General features: G+C 36.6%; 1 protein-coding gene and 1 long non-coding RNA gene across 3 annotated transcripts in view; both read left to right on the top strand.

The window, feature by feature from the left end:
- PLPP1 (phospholipid phosphatase 1) overlaps window positions 1-17,330 on the top strand; it is a 94,226-nt gene that overhangs the window by 37,450 nt on the left and 39,446 nt on the right. The window lies entirely within an intron of this gene.
- On the top strand, window positions 2,470-16,001 carry LOC131832237 (uncharacterized). Its single transcript, XR_009353954.1, has 3 exons — window positions 2,470-4,604; window positions 13,600-13,718; window positions 15,163-16,001. It is a non-coding gene; the product is annotated as an uncharacterized LOC131832237 (long non-coding RNA).

The raw sequence follows: 17,330 nt of genomic DNA, 5'->3' as shown, positions 1-17,330 counted from the left end.
GAATGTATCATTAGACCTAGAAATTATACTTTAAATAGTTTACCTAAGGAAATAGTACCAATTTCATGCAGAAAATTAGTTAGAATATTTATTACAGCATCATTTTTTATAGTAGAAAATTAGAAATAAATTTATAATAATTATATAATAAATAAATTAGTTCAGGCTTAGGGACTGTTTGTGTCCCATACCCCAGTGATAAAATATTGAGATATCCATTTTTTTAAAAATTTTTGATACTTATTGACCTGGTAAGATCTCTTTTAATATATTAAGTGGGGGGGCGCCTGGGTGGCTCAGTGGGTTAAGCCGCTGCCTTCGGCTCGGGTCATGATCTCAGGGTCCTGGGATCGAGCCCCACATTGGGCTCTCTGCTCAGCAAGGAGCCTGCTTCCTCCTCTCCCTCTGCCTGCCTCTCTGCCTGCTTGTCATCTCTCTCCCTGTCAAATAAATAAAAAATTAAAAAAAAATATATATATATATTAAGTGGGAAGGGGAAGGAAAAGAGAAATAATGGTTTTCTCTGATCACTACTATGGTATTACCTTCATTTTATTTCTTCATTTCCATTTTATTTCTTCCTGTGTACACATACTGTTTTGTACAAGGAAGGCTATTTTTAAATTTTAAAGCCCAGTAGAAATTACCCCATTTTCATTTTGATAAACATGAAGTTTAACTGTGTAAACTGTATACCCATTTTCATATAGTTGTTCCAAAAGCTGAACTGTTCTGTGTGTGGGTTTAATTTTGTTTGTCTCCAGGAAAGTTCCAAAAGAAAAGATAAAAATAATGATATTTTGAAGATGCACAATAAATCAAAGTAAAAACTCCACTTCTTGTTCTTGCTGGGTTGGCTTTGGTCTTACATGGACCTGCTGATAATCCTTTATCTGTCTCCTCAAAGAGAGAAATTTTGTCTTGTATGTAACAGTATACTAGAATCTAGTTCTGATGCTAACCACCCAGAACTGGCATCAGATTCCACCATTAGCTTAAGGTCATGGTTTCCAAAAAGACTGCCCTCACTTTCGTTGTCAGCTGTAAGTTTGAGGGTCCCCGGGTCACCCATACTTCTGACCAATTGGCTACAAACCCAGGGGATTTCCATGACCTCCTACCCCTACAAGACTGCCCTCATTTCAGATGGCAGCCATAAGATTGGGGGTTCCCAGGCCACTTGTACTTCTGATAAGCCTACTATGAATTTGGAGGTTCCCATGACTCTCTCAGGTTTAATAATTCACTAGAATGACTCAGAACTCAGGAAAGTGCTTTTTTTTTTCTTTTTAAAGATTTTATTTATTATTTGACAGAGAGATTACAAGCATGCAGAGAGAGGGGGGGGTGGGAAGCAGGCTCCCCACTGAGCAGAGAGTCTGAGGCGGAGCTTGATGGGGCTTGATCCCAGGACCCTGAGACCATGACCAGATCCGAAGGCAGAGGCTTAACCCACTGAGCCACCCAGGTTCCCCTGTGCATTATTTTCAATTAAAGCGGTTTTTTGTTTTGTTTTGTTTTGGTTCTTTTTTTGGTTTTGTTTTTTTAAGTAGGCTCTATGTTCAGCATGGAGCCCAATGTGGGCTTGAACTCATGACCCTGAGGTTGAGACCTGAGCTGAGATCAAGAGTCAGACACTCCACTGACTGAGCTACCCAGGCTCCCCTATTAGAGGTTTTTTTGTTTGTTTGTTTGTTTGTTTTTGTTTTTTTTTTTTATATAAAGGATCCAAATCAATAGTGAAGATACACTTAAAGTGAAATGTGGAAGTTGGGAGGAGCCTGAATGCAGAACTTATGTACTTATGTGCCTTCTCCTAGTGGAGTCAAGGCTTATCATCATCCCAGAACTCTGGTGTATTCACAAAGCTTCAAGTGTCAGGTGTTTTTATTGGGGTTTCAATTATTTCATGTTTGACTAAGTATGATTGAACCATTGGCCATCTGATTGAACCTCAATTTCCAGGCCCCTTTCCCTCCCTGGGGCTCCAAGCCCCATCCCTCTGATCACATGGCTGATCTTCATAGCACTCATACCCATCCTGAGTCATCTTGTCAGCATAAACTCAGGTGTGATTTAACAGATTCATGAACAACAAAGGTATTCCTGTTACTCAGGAAATACTAAGAATTTAGTCTCTTTGGCTTACAGGAGCCAAAACAAAGGCTAGTCAAATTCTTTGTTAAAAATCTTTAAAAAATTTTTAAAATTAAAAAAAATTTTAAATAAAAAGATAAAAATCTTTTTATCTTTAACACTATAAACTTGGTGCCTTGAACACAATTCAGTGCTCAGATGTTGGTTGATAGGAGTAATTTTAAGAAAAAGTTTTAGTTTTTCCCCTTCTTTCAATCTACCAACTGAAGTTTACTGAGGAATTAGTAATCCCTTATAAGGTTTCTTTTATTAAAGAAAACATGATGCTGACACTTGTTAAAATGGTGAGGAAGAAGCAAGATTATTACAATAGGAGCAAGAGATGGAACTCAGCTCTGAATAAAGCAGGGATAAATGGAGATTTATAGCCAAGGAGCAGGGTGTGGAGGTCAGGAGATATAAAATCACTAAGAGAAGGCATCAACAGTAGCAGGGTTCTTGCAAAACTGACCTAATAGGATTCTTCTTCAGGGTATACCAGGACTTAGACATTAAAAGTTGGGACTAAGGAACTTGACCAAGTATCAAGTGTGATCAGATATTAACAGTTGGGTGATTTTTTTTTTTTTTTAAGATTTTATTTACTTATTTGACAGAGATCACAAGTAGGCAGAAAGTCAGGCAGAGAGAGGGAAAGTAAGCAGGCTCCTGTTGAGCAAAGAGCCCAATGCGGGGCTGGATCCCAGGACCCTGAGATCATAACCTGAGCCAAAGGCAGAGGCTTAATCCACTGAGCCAACCAGGCGCCCCAACAATTGGGGGATTCTTGCTAAGGCTGGGCTGTGGAGGCCCAGCAAGGACAGAAAAGACACAAAAGGCCAAGGTCAAAGCCTTCTTAAGAACAGAGTGTAGCAGGGCACCTGGGTGGCTCAGCGGGTTGGGGCCTCTGCCTTCAGCTCTGGTTGTGATCCCGGGGTGCTGGGATCGAGCCCCCTGTCGGGCTCTCTGCTCAGCGGGGAGCCTGCTTCCACCCCTCTCTTTCTCTGCCTGCCTCTCTGCCTAATTGTGGTCTCTGCCTGTCAAATAAATAACTAAAAAAAAAAAAAAAGAATAGAGTGTAGGGGCACCTGGGTGGCTCAGTGGGTTAAAGCCTCTGCCTTCAGCTCAGGTCCTGATCTCAGGGTCCTGGGATCGAGCCCCGCATCTGGCTCTCTGCTCAGTGGGGAGCCTGCTTCCCTTCCTCTCTCTCTGCCTGCCTCTCTGCCTACTTGTGATCTCTGTCAAATAAATAAATAAAATCTTTAAAAAATTTTAAAAAGGAACAGAGTTTAGAGGAAGCTTACTAAAATTTGGTTTAAAATTTGGTTAAGGAGAGAGTCTTCGTCACGATCTACTGTTGCTAATGACAAACTTCATCCTAAGTATCTATTGTATTTTAGGTTGTTAACTCATGATAGAACATTTATATAAACTTATCCTAATATACAAAAAATCTTTGAGTTTATTTTAGTATTGTGGTATTTGAATACCTGTTATGTTTCACTTGTTTAAGTGTTTGTCTATTAGAATTCCCTTACTCTGGGATGTGGTGTATTCCAGTTTTGGGTTTTAGTAAAGTCATTCTAGGTTATTATTACAAAAAACAGAAATGTCAATAGCCTCCTAAGCCACAATTTAAAATAATGTACTTTGGATTATCCTTTCGTTGGTCGCGTGGCTAAATGTAACCAAAAAATGCTTGGCTTTTGTATAGCATTCAGCACAAGTATTTTTATAGGATGGTTATTCCTAAGATTTTTGCTACAACTGTTATTAGTGGACTATATTAAGTAGATAGTATTTAGAATTTTAAGGGATAAAACACAACTTAGAAGACATTTTTTTCTGTTTTTGCTATTGTGATTACTTTCTATTTTATTTTTTTTTTCTTTTAGTTCTTTTATTCCCTTTATTAAGGGCTGAGGAAAAAGATAGTATGGAATAACTTTTTTGGGTTGAATTGTTATAGAAAACTACATGTGCCAAGTTTGGGATTTGATAATGTTTGAGAAGATAAGGGAGATCATTTACTGTTTATATATGGATTTTCTGAAGTTTTTTATTTTTGGCACATGGTTTGAAAAATCCTGTTTCTTTAGGGTGAACTAAAGAAGACAAATGAGGCTTTTTTTTTTTTTTTTTTTTTGAATAGCTACTTAGGTGATAATAAGAAATTGCTAATCATGAAGACAGAATGGATGGGTTAGTATATTTTTATAAGCTGTAAGGTAATACATAAGTAAAATATGTTTATGGTCAGAGTGTCCATAAATGCCCTCCACTGTCGGAAGCCATTGGCGTTTGTTGGCTTTTAAGGCATGGCAAGTCTCTCTTGATACCTCTCTTCTACTAGTCCAGGAAACTGGTATCAAAACAGTGTGTTGCTCCACTTGCATGTTAACATTGGTGCTGTGGCTTCCTTTTTCCAGATTCACCCCAAGAGACGCAAGACAACAAGGTTTACTAGGGTAGGCATGATCTCCTCTCTTTTGCTCCATTGTGTTCATAGCACCAAACACCATGCTTGGTATGTCATAATGGTTTAAAAATATAGTTAGAAGGACACCTATGGTGGCTCAAGTGGTTAAGTGTCTGTTGATTTCAGCTTAGGTCGTGATCTCAGGGTTCTGGGATGGAGTCCTGTGGCAGGCTCCCCGCTCAGCAGGAGGTTTGCTTGTCTCCCTTACTCTGTGCCCTTACCCCCACTCCCCTACGCCTTCACCCCTGCTCACTTGGATGCTCTTTCTCTAAAATAAATAAATAGATCTTTAAAAATATAGGTAGAAAAAAATTAATGAAAAACGACTACATGTGAAATGGGAAAGATTGTTGCTTATGTTTAATAATAATCATCACCATGAAAATAAACCATAACTTTTTGGAATATACTGTATTTCCAGGTCATCTTTAATCTGAGGTACCTCATTAAAACAGCTTCTCAGGAGAAAAATGGGATACTATTATATTGAATATATATCCTAATTATAAATATCTTAAAATATGCGGGAAATAGTCATTTGAATTAAAGATAAGTAGTAGTATGGAGGTGGGTTTCTTCTGTTGGAAAACAGTTTTATTGTTTACTTATTCCCATATGAGCTTTGTTTCCTGTCAACATTGTTATGGAAAGTACTGATTCAATCAGTTGCTCTAAGCAATTTTTCTGGCACTCTTTCTGTATATAATTGTCACAAAATAAAGTAATAACAGATGCATCTCTAAGCAATTTGCCATAATCATGGATGTTTTCTTTAAGATTGCTTTTCATGCTATTTGGAAGACATAGTGTGTAGATTCAGTATATTAATAATTATATATTCATTTTCTGGAACCCTTGAAAATATTTTGATAAATTTTAACTTATACTGGATGTACTTAGAGAAGAGAAAAGTTATATAAATAATGAGTATATACTGCCGATAATGGAAACTGAAGCTCTCTTCATGTCACAATAGCCAAGCTTACTCAATTTCATTGTTGTTTTCCTAAATGCTCTGAATTTTTAAGGGATTCACTGGGAAAAATATTTTCTCTTAAAATCTTAAAAATAGTTTCTGGGGTGGGGCATCTGGGTGGCTCAGTCATTTATGGGACTGACTCTTGGTTTTGGCTAGGGTTATGATCTCAGGGTCCTGGGATCAAGCCCCTTATGGGGTTCCGTGCTGGGCGGAGAGTCTGCTTGAAATTCTCTTGGTCTCTTTCCCCTCCTCCCCGCTGTTGATGCATGTGCTCTTTCTCTAAAATAAATAAATCTTAAAAAAAAAAAATAGTTTCAGGGTTGTTATGGAATGCCTTTCCTAATAAGTTTAAGGGGTGAAAAACTTTTGCTTCACATGCTGAGCACAATTCTACTAAACTAGTAGACATTATCTTTAAACTTTTCTACTGCATATTTCTTGACAGATTTTTTGTAGGATTTGAATGGGTGGAACATTATTATTATTATTATTATTATTTTAATTTTTTATTTTTTATAAACATATATTTTTATCCCCAGGGGTACAGGTCTGTGAATCACCAGGTTTACACACTTCACAGCACTCACCAAAGCACATACCCTCCCCAATGTCCATCACCCCACCCCCCTTCTCCCGACCCCCCTCCCCCCAGCAACCCTCAGTTTGTTTTGTGAGATTAAGAGTCACTTATGGTTTGTCTCCCTCCCAATCCCATCTTGTTTCATTGATTCTTCTCCTACCCACTTAAGCCCCCATGTTGCATCACCACTTCCTCATATCAGGGAGATCATATGATAGTTGTCTTTCTCTGCTTGACTTATTTCACTAAGCATGATACGCTCTAGTGGGTGGAACATTATTTTTAAAGGAAAATTCTGGTTTTCTGAGAAGTCTTAAAATCTCTTTCTACCAAATAAGCTTCATCAGCGAATTATATGTGATAAGACAATTGAAATTAAAATGTTTGTTTTGCTTAAGTCTTCTTACCATCTAAACTTGCTTTCAGGGGAGACTGGCTGGGTCAGTTGGTATAGTGTGTGAGTCTTATTCTGGGGCTTTTGAGTCTGAGCCCCACACTGGGTGTAGAGATTACTTAAAATCCTAAAAAAAGAAAAGAAAAGAAAAGAAATAGACTCGCTTTCAGAGTTAAATTTCCTCTTCCCCTCACCTCCTCACTCCCAGTTTTTCAAGCATTAGTGACATAATTGAATTTGGTAAACCCTGAGTTGGCAAAATGGCCAAGCTGGACACCTGGATAGCCCAGTTGGTGGAACATGTGACTCTTGATCTTCAGGTTGTGAGTTTGAGCCCCATTTGTGGCATGGAGTTTACTTTAATAAAAAAAAAAAAAAAAGTGTAGGCATTTGTGTTAACATTTCATTTTATTTTTCTCTTTCATAAGTATTATTTTGAAAACTGTAGGTTGGGATGTTATTTGCTTTACTTTTTTACTTTTTTACTTTTTTAGGTTTTAAGAAATTGGATGAACCAAGTTTATAAAACAAATATTGGTTGAAACCTGGTTTCTTTGAAAGCTTTTTTGTAATTAAAAATAAATTTTCACCTTGGGTTTGGCATGAGTTTTTAGATAATGACACCAAAAGCATGATTCTTGAAATAAATAATTGATAAGTTGGGCTTCATTAAAATTAAAAAGTTCTGCTCTGTGTATAGCCACGGACTGAGGGAAAATAATTATAAAACACATATCTGATAAAGCACTGTATCTGAAATATACAAAGAACTCTTAAAACTCAATAATAAGAGAATGAACTACCCAATCAAAAAGTAGCAAAAGGATCTGAACAGATAGTCACCTCACCAAAGTAATTACACAGATGGCGAATAAACATATCATAGGATGGCCAAATATCTTCATTAGGGAATTGTAAATTAAAATAATAATGAGATACCACTACACATCTATTAGAATGGTTAGAATTCAAAACACTGACAACTGCTGGTGAGGCTGTGGAGCAACAGTAGTTCTCATTCATTGCTGGTGGCATTGTAAAATGGTACAGTCACTCTGTAAGATGGTTTGGCAGTTTTTTAGAAAACTAAACCTAATCTTATCATATGATCTAACAATTGTGCTCCTAAATATTTACCCAAATGAATTCAAAACTTAGGTCCACACAAACCCAGCACACCATGTTTGTAGCAGCAGCTTTATTCCTGATTGCCAAAATTTGGAAACCACTGAGATTTCCTTCAGAAGGTAAATGAATAAATTGTGGTATGTCTGTATGATGGAATATTATACAGTGCTAAAAGAAATGAGCTGTCCAGTCATAAAAAATAGAGCCTTAAATGTGTATGTGAAATAAAGGAAGTGATTCTGAAAAGGCTGTATAGCATATGACTCCCAACTATATGACATTATGGAAAAGGCAAAACTTTGGAGACAATAAAATGATGGGTCAGTGGTTGCCAGGTGTTCAGGGATGACAAGGGAGTGATGGGGAGTTGGAGTACAGAAGATATTTAGGGCAGTGAAGCTATTCTATATGATGTTTTAGTGGTGGATGTATGTCATTATGTATTTGCCAAAACACATAGAATGTACAACAAAGAATAACCCTAATGTGAGCTATGGAGTTTAGTTAATAGTGTTATCAGTATTGATTCTTCAGTTCTAACAGAAAAACATTGATAATGGGGGAAATTAACAGTTGTGCTTATAGAGAGGGAATAAATATTTCTGCTAATTTTTTTTAAAATCTAAAACTGCTTTAAAAGATAAAGTATACTAATTTTAAAAATACAAAAACTTAACAAGTTTAGTGATATGTCAGTATTTTTTGGCTAAAATTAGTAATGATTACTACAAATGATTATCCTTATAGTTAATGAACATACATTCATTGCTAGGAATAGAATTATATAGTAAGAAAATGAAAGTTCAGGGCTGTGCTTCATCTTATTTATGTTAACTCATGATATTTTGACTTCAGATTATTGGTTTTATCAAAGGAAAGTGCAAAATTTGTTGACAATCTAATAAATAGAGTAAAACTTAAAACAATCTAGTGGAGACTTAAGTTTGGAAAACATAATAGTACTTAAAATTCAGTGCAAGTTTTTAGTCTTTAAAAGGAAAAAACAACTGAAATCTCATGGCACTTATTATCTGATAATTAAGATATGTTTGTACATTTTATGTGAGGGGGCCCATTACTGTTGCAGGCTTTATTATGCAATAAAACTTAAATGGATTTAACGTTTTTTGGTTTCCTGAAGAATAGTATGTTGAATTTAGAAACATTTTTTTTAACAGTAAAGATTTTATCTAAGTACAGTCTCACAGTCCATTATCCAAAACTCTTGGAGCCAAAACTTTTTGAATTTTTGAAAGGTTATATGATTTGTATACCTTATGTAATATTCTTGGTGGAGTCGACCATAATCAAAGACATGAAGATCTATGTAGTAAAATATGACTAGTACAAGTAAGTGAGGTAAATAAAGACTAGGGTCATTTCTTCATTTGTTCAGGTTAAGTTTTGCCATTACATAAGTTCTGGTTGGGATTTTGAGGGTCTTGAATCTTAGAATAAGGGATTGTGGGCCTTTTAAAGAAAGCTCATTTAAAACTATTTAATTCCTTGGCCATGTTATATGGTTACTTTAAACAAATATTTAAAAATCCTAAATTTAGTTTCTGTTGAGAAACAGGACCTATGTTTAAAAGTGTAAGTTTAAAACTGCTTATGTGAAACTAACTCATTTGTGATTGGAGGGCAGGATTGGTGATGTAAGCCATAAAAAATAAACATGTCCAATGCAGCACAGGGATTTTGAATACTACCTTATTCAGTAATTGTGAAGTGTGAGCAAAAATAGTGTCTGTAAAGAAGTCACTCATGAAACATTTGGTGTTTCCCTGGAGCCATAAATAGCTTATGTCGTGTATCTGGTTTTTTGGAAGAACACTTAATATTCTATTGTAGCACATTCCTGTGGGCTCCTTCTTTAAGAATTAAAAAAAATTCTCCACCATTTTTGTCAATTTTTAAAGATTTTGTTTATTTATTTATTTGAGAGAGAGAGAGAGAGGAATGAGCAAGAGACAGAGAGCGAGAGCATGAGTAGGGAAGGAACAGAGGGAGAGGCAGAAGCAGACTCCCTCCTGAGCAGGGAGTCCAATGTGGGGCTCCGATTCCAAGGTTTCAGGTTCATAACTGGAGCTGAGGGCAGAGACTCAACTGACTGAGCCACGCAGGAGCCTCCCCTTATCAATTATATTTAAGCTTTTTATATTTGGGGTGAGAATTGAGATAGGGTCTTAAAAGTGACTGTTTACTGCTTTATCATGACCCTGTGTTTTTAACATGACAAGAAATGGAATTCTGTATTACTTTTTTTTTTTAAAGGGTTATTTATTAGAGAAAGAGGGAACATGAGTGGGGGAAGAGCAGAGGGAGAGGGAGAAGCAGGCTCCCTGCTGAGCAGGGAACCCAAATAGGAGCTCCATCCCCCAGGATCATGATCTGAGCTGAGGGCAAACACTTAACTGAGTGTTTGCCACCCAGGTCCCCCAGTTCTGTATTACTTGCAGGAAGAAAACTTTCTGTGTTTTTACCTCTGTTTTGGGGCTGTGAACAGTCAACACCAGTTTAGAGCATGGTATCAGAACAACCACCTTTCAGAAGGCATGTCCCAGTTGCTGCTCACCAGAGTGGGTAGCAGTAGGGAGTAATCTTTTTAATCAAATGACTTTCCAACAGCTGTTCTTGGCTTGGCTGTCTTGGTTTAGATGGTGGAGGGGGGTGGAGATCCAATTTGTGATGTCGTTGTGTCTGGGGGGATTATAAGCAGAGGTCACTGGCAGGGCAGTAAAAGTGGAATGAATGGTCTAGTGATTTCAACACAATGCATGGGAGTTGTGAAGCACAGTGTACCAGTCATGTGTTCAGTTAAATATGTATGTGTGTTCAATCAGATACATTCTTATACTTGAGTATTAATCTTCTAATATACTTAAAAGCATTCTTTTTGGAGCTGTCAAAATTTGAGAGAAAAAAATAAGTTTTTTTTCCAAATTAATTTCTCTGTAACTTGGGGGTGGAGAGTATACCCTTGTTTAATTTTATCTGTGCATTACCTGTTTCCAGGGTGGAGAGTAATTCTATTTCGTGTGTCCCAATAAGAAAATCATTGGTTAAGGAGATGAGAAGAGTAACCAGAAAGGCACCCATTTTGTGGATTATGGAGTTTTGCTTATTCTCTTTGTAATTATTTTAATGTGGGTGCTTTTTGTTTGGTTTAGAACTTTTTCATATATGGTAAGTGGAAGGCTGTGTTCTATCACATGAGTGTTTCCTGTGTATTCCTGTGTACTAAGTTAGAGATTCTTCATCTCCCCCTTGCAGCTCTCTGAGGCTAATAGGTATTTTTCCTTTATAGCTACCAAAAAGCATGGTTGGGATTTTAACCTCAAGTCTAACTTACTCTGTTGTTCACATTCTTTTTGACAATACTTCATTGTGAATACTTCAGTGTGAAGTAGATCTGTTTTGATGGAAGTGGGTAAGTCCTGTGGATTCTTCTGTTTTGGTTTTCTTTTGTCATTTGAAAGTTTCCTGTGAGTTAAGGTGGTGAAGATTAGATTAGGGAATAGTGGCAGGAAGTTTGGGATTAGTGTGATAGCAGCCAGTAAAGGTTAAGGTGGAGCTTGTCTGTCTAGGTTGACTTTATCTACCGGAGCAATTTCTGAACCCTGATCTAAACTCCTTAAGAGTGAAAATTTGAATTTGAATCTGTTTTTTTGCTCTATCCCTGAAATTCAGTGTGACTTTGTACAAGTCACTTAATCTGTTCATATGTATTTATCTAACTGAAAAAGGATGCTCTTCCGTTAATTAGAAAGCCATGAGAAGAGGACAGTTTCAGTGATGCAAATAATACACCAATCAAAGTCTGTCCTTTTTCTTAAGAATAGAGTTCCCCGATATTGCTCCCAGTGTAGCAAACTACTTTGGGTTGTATTTTGGGGAAAGATACTGCCAGTTACTCACCTTTTAAGTGGAAGCAAAATACTTTGCATGTATTTTTTCCTCCTAATCTTCTCTCATTGTCCAATTTTACTACTCATTTAGGATTTTCATAAGCTTTTCTGTAGACCTTAGAGTAACTCTAGAGGAATATCTCATGGTTTACTGTACTTGAATATAGGTCAGTAGCCTCCTTGGGAATCTTTCAAAAATAAGCTGATCCTCCCCTCCCCAGATTTAGTAAGAAATTCTCATTTCCCTTAACTTTTCAACTTCAGAGATCCATTTCATTGTCTGTCTCAGCTATTAAACTTCCATGATCATATCCTACTTGATGCCATTTCTAATAACTTAAACCCCACCAGAGTCTGTGCTTTAAGCATTCTGCTTTCTAACCATCATGTTCATGTAAACAGTTTCCTCTCAGTCACCAGCAGTTTCTAAGTTGTTAAATCTGGTGATCCTCATCTTACTTGATCTATCAGCAGCATTCAGAAAACAGTGAAAAAAATGTTTTATTTTGAAATAATTTTAGACTCTCCTACAAGTTGCAAAAGTAGTTCAGAAAGTTCCCTGTTCCCTTCACCCAGCTTCCTCCAGTGATAACATTTTACATAACCAGGGTAAAAGTCTCAGTACTAATGGAAATACAGACCTTTTTCAGATTTCACCAGTTTTTACTGTGGGGTGTGTGTGTGTGTGTGTGTGTGTGTGTGTGTGTGTGAAATTTACCACACGTAGAGGTTTGTGTAACTGTTCAGAACTCTTGATCACCCCAGAGAAACTCCCTCACATTGTCTCTTTCTAGTCACACCCTTCCCCAGTCCATAACACTTGACAACCAATAATCTGTTCTTCACTATAATTCTGTCATTTGTTATATATATGGATTCATATAGTATATATTTGAAATTGAATTTCTGATGTCTTAGGGACATCTTGATTATTTCCAGTTTTTGACTATTACAACAAAAACTCTGTGAGGTTCATTTTTTTTTTTTTTTTTTTTTTTTGTTATTTGTGATTGGATGACTAATTGTCTCAACATCTTTTGCTGAAAAAAGATTCTTCCTTCTCCATTGGATTGCTTTTGTGTCTTTGTAAAAAAAAAAACAACAAAAAGTTTGGCTGTACTTGTATGGGTGAACATAATTTTCATTTTTCTAGGGTAGATTACCCAGTAGTAGAATTGCTGTCTTTTGGTATATGTATATCTAAATTTCTAAGAAATTGCTAACCTGTTTCTAGAGTGGCTATACCATTTTTCATTCTTACCAGAAATGGCTGAGAGGTCCACTTGTACATCTTCACCAGCACCAATAATGTATTTTTACTTTAGCTATTCTAATAGGTATGCAGTGATTTGTCCTTAGGGCTTTAATTTGCTTTTCTTTAATGGCTATTGATGGTGAACACCTTTTCATGTGGTTGCCGCATAACCATGTACACTCTTTGGTTGAGTATATGTTCAAGCTTTTGCTTATTTTCTGGTGAGATTTCACTTTATTTATATTAATTTTTTTCCATGGAGTTTAGAGAGATCTTAATTTATTCTGAATACATAAAGTCTTTTGTTGAATGTCTGATTTACAAGTATTGTCTTCCCTGTATCTTTTTTCATTCTGTTAAATGTCTTTTGAGAGAAAAAATTACTTTTGAAGAATCAAGTTGATATTTTTTCTTTTCTTTTTTTTTAAAGATGATTTATTTGAGAGAGAGAGAGAGAGAATGAACAGGGGGAGAGGCAGAGGGAGAAGGAGAGAAGCAGACTCCCTACTGAGTGGGGAGCCTGATGCAGGACTCAATCCCATGACCCTGAGATCATGACCTGAGTCGACATTAAGAGTCAGGTGCTTAATTGTGTGAGCCACCCAGGTGTCCTGGTATTTTTTCTTTTATAGACTGTGTTTTTGGTGTTGTGTCCAAGAATTCTTCACTTAACCTTATTACAAAAACTTCTAAAACTGTTTTTTTTTTTTTTTTAAAGATTTTATTTATTTACTTGACAGAGAAACCATGAAGAGAGAACACAAGCAAGGGGAGTGGGAGAGGGAAAAGCAGGCTTCCCAGGAAGCCTGATGTGGGGCTCCATCCCAGGACCTGGGATCATGACCCTAGCCAAAGACAGGTACTTAATGACTGAGCCACCCAGGTGCCCCTAAAATTGTTTTCTTTTAAGGTTTTATAGTTTTCTGTATTGTTCTATCTCTGTAATCCATTTTGTGTTAAGTTTTGTATCCATACTCATTTCTTGGTGATCTCATCCAGTTTCATAACTTTGATACCCACTCTGTGCCAAATGTACATCTTTAGCTTGGACCTCTCCCCCAGTGGGCTCTATGTACAACTCCCTACTTGATATCTCTACTGAGGGGTACATCAGACATGATGCATCAAAGTATGAACTCTTAAATCTATCCTTTGCCTGCTCTGATACTCAGTCTCCAATCTTCCCTGTCTCAGTTAATTTAACTTTATTTTATTTTGAAAATTTTTATTTTCTTTTTTTAAGTAGGACCCATGCCTAACATGGGGCTGAAACTCACAACCAAACCTTAGATTATGAGTTGGATCCTCTACTGACTGAGCCAGCCAGTCACCTCCCCCCAACTCCAACCCCTTTTCTAGTCTCTCAAATGGAAAAACCTTAGGGTCGTCCTTCACTTCTCTTTCCCTACACTCCTGTCAAATCCATCCATCAACAAATGCTGTTGACTCTTACTTTGAAAGTGAATCCACAACTTGACTACTATAAGATCCATGTTGTATTTGCAGTTAGTCTCCCCTCAGCCTAGTGCCTGGTACAGAGTAGTATGACCCCACTTAATGGTTGAATTGAATGATTGCTTCTTTCTTAAAGGGATGGTATGCAAGACTTTGAGATTTTACCTTTTCTAGTTGAATTATATTATCTTTTAATGTTGACAAACATAAGTTATTTTTATATCTTCCTTAAGCTTCCTGAATTCATCAGACTTGTTACAGATGGAGTTCCATAAGATTTTGTTCAGTGTACTGAATTGTGTTCTAATACAGTTAATATTAAACTTTTCAGAGTTCTTTCATAAGATTTAGTGATAGAATTTTCCAATAGGAGAATGTTCTAGTTTTAGTTAATTTTAGTTATAATTTCATACGCTGGTTGAAAAAGTTATTTTTCATGAAAAAAACTGTGCCTCTAGTAAAGATTAATATTAATGAAATATACTCATATCAGCACTCTGTATAACATGAGAGTGTGTTGTATGTAAGGCGACTGCTCTGAATTGTTTATAGCAAAAGAAATACATTCGGTGCTTTAAGCAGTAAAACTGATCTTAGTTCCTTCTTCTTTACTCTTATTTTTTGGTGTAGTTTAGTAATTATTTTTGTTTCTGGTTCACTCCCTCTGTTTCCTGAACTTTATTTTATCATGTACTCCCATGTACCCAAGTGTACTATATTTTATGCATAAATGGGGCAGAGTAACTTCACAGGTTTTCTTAAGTAGTCACCACAGTTTTGTGCTCTTTAAATATAAGCAGAAGGAAAAGAAATAAAGCATTGACATATTCTTTTTACTATTTTTAAAGTATGATTATATCTCAGGTCCTCACTAGCATCTTTGTCAACTTGTATTTTCAAAACTGACTCTTTCCTACTTGGAATTTCCCCATTGGTGAGCAAACTAAGGTAGGTTTTCAAATGGCCTAATAATAATAACAGTAATAATAATAATTAACACCTCTCCTATCTGTTTAGCCAAAGTGAAGTATCAAAAGTAATAGATCCATTTATTCTATAGTTCAATCTATACCTTTATATTCTTTATAGTTCTAGTCTCCATATCTACATCCTTCCTTCTTGTTCAGGCATTAAAAGAAGAATATGATCCCTGAGGTCTTTCACAAATGCACATGGTCCTCTCTGTTTGGTGTTATCTTTTATTTGCCACTGGGGTCTGTTCCTCTTTGAGGCTACTAAAGTGTGCCTCACCTCAGGGTGCATCACAGTTTTGTGTCAGGATTTCTCAGGCTGGTGGCTGTTGCTCTTAGCCCTGGGGAATTGTGTCCCTTAATACTTTGCTGCTGTGAACTCAGGAGTCTCATGCCACTCTTCCCTGAACACGGGATAGTTTTATAACTCCGTAATGGAATACCATTTTGCAGTAAAAAGGAACAAGATATCCATCTATGCTACACCACTGATGAATCTTAAAACACTATTTTATGGAGGTGTTCATGTAGTTTTCACTATTAGGAGAGTTCTCTTCACATGTAAAAAAGTTCTTAACCACAGTTTCTTAGTTCTGCTGGACACCCCACCGCCAGTCTTTCCAACTAACACCTTTGTTTACATCATGGTTTTAAGATGCTGAGTATTTGTGCAGAGGAAGTTAAAGATGTTGTGTGACTAGTTTTGTTTATTTTATTTATTTATTTTATTTATTTTATAGAGAGCACTCACCTGTGTGGGTGAGAGATTACTAGAAAGTGGGGAAGAGAGAATCCCAAGCGGACTCCCCCTTAAGCATGGAGCCTGACATAGGGTTTGATCTCACAACCCCTAGACCACGACCCAAGCTGAAATCAAGAGTTAGAGGCCTAACCAACTGAGCCACCCAGGCATCTGACCATGTTTTCCTATCTCTGGTAAAGGATGGAGAAGCGCTTTGGTGGTATTTAGTTGGTGAAGTGGTGAGTTACTGTCTCATACATTCTCTTTTGAACCATGATAAATATTCACTAGTAGAAAGTAGAAGGCTGTATTTATTTGTGAGTAAGTAGGAGTTTACCATGCAGAAAATCTGATTCTTAAATGTGTGAATGTGACTAGCTATGTGGGCATATTAAAAAGCAGAATGTGGGAGTGTAAAGTGGTACAGCTACTTTGGAAAACAGGTTGGCAATTTCTTAAGTTTAATGTAAACTTATCACATACACATATACATATGATTTGGCCATTCTACTCTGCGGTGTCTACTCATTAGAAAGGGAAATACATGTCCACACAAAAACATGTCCGTGAATGTTTATAGTGGTATTACTCCTACTAGACAAAAACAGAAACAATCCAAATATCCATTAACTGGTGAATGGGTAAACCAGATTTGGTTTATCCAAGCAGTAGGATACTATTTAGCAATAAGAAAGGAAAAAAATGCATGCTACAAGGCGGATGGACCTCAAAAATATGCTAAGTGATATAAGGACTTAAGTTATACCACATATTGAATGATTGCATTCAACTGAAATGCTCAGAAAAGGCGAATCTGTGTAGAAACAGAAAACAGATGAGTGGTTGCCTGGGTTGGTAGTGGGAGCAAGGACTGAATGCAGATGGGCTTGTGTGAATGAATTTGGGGGGTAATGAAAAAGTTCTAAAACTGGATTATGGTGATGGCTGTACAACTCTATAAATTTACCCAAATCACTGAATTGTATACTTTGAGTTGATGAATTTTATGGTTTGTGTACTATACCTCAGTAAATTTTTTTTTCAAAAAGGGAATAAAAATGAATTTCATAAACTGAAATATGAAGAAAAACATAGTTTGACAAATGTAGTCATTTGAGTAATGAGGAAAAGGAGTTGTCTTGGAGGTGTAATCTTTCAGGTAAAAGGAAAAGGGTGTTCGTTATACATTGATAAAAGAGTAAATGGAACCCTTCTCTTTTGCCTTGAAATCTGTAGTTAACAATAGCATCAGATGTTTTTACTTAAATTTTTGGATTTCTCCATATTTTTATACCCTGTGGCT

Source organism: Mustela lutreola, chromosome 5, assembly GCF_030435805.1.
Source record: "Mustela lutreola isolate mMusLut2 chromosome 5, mMusLut2.pri, whole genome shotgun sequence".
NCBI lineage: Eukaryota > Metazoa > Chordata > Mammalia > Carnivora > Mustelidae > Mustela > Mustela lutreola.
The sequence above is the reverse complement of the archived record's forward strand: the minus strand, read 5'-3'. Positions and strand labels throughout refer to the sequence as shown.